Raw genomic sequence first — 4464 nt, forward strand, 5'->3', positions numbered from 1 at the left:
AGACTATAATTAAGAATTCAGGCAATATAGTGATTAGTATATTCTATTGACAACATATTCCATTATGTAATGACATAGTACGTTAACGTTTGTACTATGGTGCACATACAACAACTACTGTGTAAACAGGAGGAGACGTTGACGTTGGGAGACTTGAGGAGGACGGGCTGGATCACGGGGCCAAGTGTGACATCGCTGTCAAGTGTGTTATGTCGGTCTTGTCTGAGGTCAACCCCTAGAGTTGGCCTAAATAATCGCCCCCGGGTGGGCTCGAACCACCAACCTTTCGGTTAACAGCCGAACGCGCTAACCAATTGTGCCACGGAGGCTCGAGAAACGTTCTTAACAAACTTGTAATAAGACGGAATTACTTAGATATCGAAGTGTAAAAATTATCTGAGTTTACTTGAGAGATACTAATAGTTGCCTCGATGAAGACAGGAGGCCGGCGGCTTGTCGAAGATCCACCCATTTGTTTTGATGATCTTTTCCTGATGATGATAAAGCCTATAGTGTCCTAATGCCTAAAGTAACCTTGTGTCTAGTGGTCACGACGGAGACGGGAAGCCGGCAGCTTGTCAATAATTTTCCCATTTTTCCTAAGTTTCCTCCTTTATTTCCCTAATTTTCCTCCTTTCCCTCCACAAAAAAGAGCAACAACAACAAAAAAAAGACTCTGGGGTTGGAGTCCCTGTGCCTTCTTGTACCAACTTCGAGGTTAACTCCGGAGCTGGAGCCCCCTGGGGACAGTTCCTTGTTGCCTTCAACCTCGTTCTGACAGTTCTGCGACGGCGCTGGAACCAATCTTATTGGTGTTTACCTTTCCAATTGAGACGTTCTGTGCTGTGGAGAGGGCGACCTGCTGCATGGGTGACAGCTTCTCCCCCGTACCAACCTACCCTGGCTTAGCACCCTGGTGAGGCCACTCCAGACCGACAACCAGAACGGAACTCCATAGTCTCCTGAGACAGATGGATGCCTACTACTTGGATGGTCCACCAGTTTTTACATTCTTGTAAAGCCACTAGCATGCATAGCGTTTCGGGCTGGTCCTTTATCCTAATACGGCTAAGTCCTAAGATTAATATTAATCTTAATTAATAACTCCGGAATACGACCCGTCAAATCGTTTCACTGCTGGGTGAAGAGAGGCATAATGTTAAGGATTGGAACCCAGTCAATCCTCCCCAGCCAGGATACGAACTCAGACTATACTGTTCGCGCAGTGCTGGGGCTAGGGTTTCACCACTGCGCCACGGGGACCAGTCATTGAAAGTTGCACAACAATTGGGAACTCTAATAAGAAAGTCAACTTTATTTTCAAGGAAAATAAAGTTATTGAACTGTAAACATCTCTGGTGCGCCCACATTTGGACTGCTGTATCAAGCATAGAGGCCTCAGCTTCACAACATATCTGCTGTGGAGAAAGTACAACACAGAGCGACAACAAGCATCTCAGAACTAAATGGGCTCCCATACCAGGAACGGTTGAGGGCCCCAGGACTAACACAGCAAGCCAGACGGGGCATGGTGGCTCCCATACCAGGAACGGTTGAGGGCCCCAGCACTAACACAGCAAGCCAGACGGGGCATGGCGTCTCCCATACCAGGAACGGTTGAGGGCCCCAGGACTAACACAGCAAGCCAGACGGGGCATGGTGGCTCCCATACCAGGAACGGTTGAGGGCCCCAGCACTAACACAGCAAGCCAGACGGGGCATGGTGGCTCCCATACCAGGAACGGTTGAGGGCCCCAGCACTAACACAGCAAGCCAGACGGGGCATGGCGTCTCCCATACCAGGAACGGTTGAGGGCCCCAGGACTAACACAGCAAGCCAGACGGGGCATGGTGGCTCCCATACCAGGAACGGTTGAGGGCCCCAGCACTAACACAGCAAGCCAGACGGGGCATGGTGGCTCCCATACCAGGAACGGTTGAGGGCCCCAGGACTAACACAGCAAGCCAGACGGGGCATGGTGGCTCCCATACCAGGAACGGTTGAGGGCCCCAGGACTAACACAGCAAGCCAGACGGGGCATGGTGGCTCCCATACCAGGAACGGTTGAGGGCCCCAGCACTAACACAGCAAGCCAGACGGGGCATGGTGGCTCCCATACCAGGAACGGTTGAGGGCCCCAGGACTAACACAGCAAGCCAGACGGGGCATGGTGGCTCCCATACCAGGAACGGTTGAGGGCCCCAGCACTAACACAGCAAGCCAGACGGGGCATGGTGGCTCCCATACCAGGAACGGTTGAGGGCCCCAGGACTAACACAGCAAGCCAGACGGGGCATGGCGTCTCCCATACCAGGAACGGTTGAGGGCCCCAGGACTAACACAGCAAGCCAGACGGGGCATGGTGGCTCCCATACCAGGAACGGTTGAGGGCCCCAGGACTAACACAGCAAGCCAGACGGGGCATGGTGGCTCCCATACCAGGAACGGTTGAGGGCCCCAGCACTAACACAGCAAGCCAGACGGGGCATGGTGGCTCCCATACCAGGAACGGTTGAGGGCCCCAGGACTAACACAGCAAGCCAGACGGGGCATGGTGGCTCCCATACCAGGAACGGTTGAGGGCCCCAGGACTAACACAGCAAGCCAGACGGGGCATGGCGTCTCCCATACCAGGAACGGTTGAGGGCCCCAGGACTAACACAGCAAGCCAGACGGGGCATGGTGGCTCCCATACCAGGAACGGTTGAGGGCCCCAGGACTAACACAGCAAGCCAGACGGGGCATGGCGGCTCCCATACCAGGAACGGTTGAGGGCCCCAGGACTAACACAGCAAGCCAGACGGGGCATGGTGGCTCCCATACCAGGAACGGTTGAGGGCCCCAGGACTAACACAGCAAGCCAGACGGGGCATGGCGGCTCCCATACCAGGAACGGTTGAGGGCCCCAGGACTAACACAGCAAGCCAGACGGGGCATGGTGGCTCCCATACCAGGAACGGTTGAGGGCCCCAGGACTAACACAGCAAGCCACTGTATACAGAACAGTGTACAGTACAGAACAGTGTACGGTACAGAACAGAGTACAGTATACAGAACCCCGAACAGTATACAGAACCCTGTACAGTATACAGAAGAGTGTACAGTATACAGAACCCCGTACAGTATACAGAAGAGTGTACAGTATACAGAACCTCGTACAGTATACAAAACAACGTAAAGTATACAGAACCCCGTACAGAATACAGTATACAGAAGAGTGTACAGTATACAGAACAGCGTACAATATGCAGAACCCTGCACAGTATACAGAATCCCGTACATTATACAGAACAGTGTACAGTATACAGAACGCCGAACAATATACAGAACCCCGTTCAGTATACAGAACCCCGTACAGTATACAGAACAGTGTACAGTATACAGAACCCCTTACAGTATACAGAACAGTGTAGAGTGTACATTATACAGAACAGTGTACAATATACAGAACAGTGTACAGTATACAGGACAGCATACAGTATACAGAACAGTGTACAGTATACAGAACAGTGTACAGAACAGTGTAGAGTATACAGAACCCCGAGCAGTACACAGAACCCCGTGCAGTATACAGAACAGTGTACAGTATACAGAACAGTGTACAGTATACAGAACCCTGTGCAGTATACAGAACAGTGAACAGTATACAGAACAGTGTACAGTATACAGAACCCCGAGCAGTACACAGAACAGTGTACAGTATACAGAACAGCTTACAGTATACAGAACAGCGTACAGTATACAGAACAGCGTACAGTATACTGAACCTCTTACAGTATACAGAACCCCGTACAGTATACAGAACCCCATACAGTATACAGTATACAGGACCCCCGTACAGTATACACAACAGTAAACAGTATACAGAACAGTGAACAATATACAGAACAGTGTACAGTATGCAGAACAGTATACAGTATACAGAACAGCATATATTATGCAGATCCCTGTACAATATACAGAACAGTGTACAGTATACAGAACCCCTTACAGTATACAGAACAGTGAAAAGTATACCAAACAGTGTACAGTATGCAAAACTCCATACAGAACTTTGTACAGTATACAGAACAGTGTACAAGATACAGAAGAGTGTACAGTGTTTACTAGTTGTGTTTTTGCGGGGGTTGAGCTTTGCTCTTTCGGCCCACCTCTCAACTGTCAATCAACTGTTTACTAACTACTAACTTACTAACTACTTTTTTTTTCCAACACCACACACACACACACACCCCAGGAAGCAGCCCGTGACAGCTGACTAACTCCCAGGTACCTATTTACTGCTAGGTAACAGGGGCACTTAGAGTGAAACCCTGAAAGTGAAACTCACCCTTAACATTGACAAAACTTTCTATATTCTGTTTGGCAATAAATCTTCTAATCAAATAAATCTCAAAATAAACAATACCCAAATTTGTAACAAATTAGATGGCAAATTCCTTGGCATTCTCATTGACCACAAG

The 4464-nt window shown here is 49.6% G+C and overlaps 1 non-coding gene across 1 annotated transcript; it reads right to left on the minus strand.

Moving 5' to 3' along the window:
- Window positions 1–255: 255 nt before the first annotated feature.
- Window positions 256–329, minus strand: TRNAN-GUU (transfer RNA asparagine (anticodon GUU)). Its single transcript has one exon. It is a non-coding gene; the product is annotated as a tRNA-Asn (tRNA).
- Between the last annotated feature and the right edge of the window lie 4135 nt (window positions 330–4464).

The sequence above is a fragment of the Procambarus clarkii genome, chromosome 37 (genome assembly GCF_040958095.1).
Source record: "Procambarus clarkii isolate CNS0578487 chromosome 37, FALCON_Pclarkii_2.0, whole genome shotgun sequence".
NCBI classification, from domain to species: domain Eukaryota; kingdom Metazoa; phylum Arthropoda; class Malacostraca; order Decapoda; family Cambaridae; genus Procambarus; species Procambarus clarkii.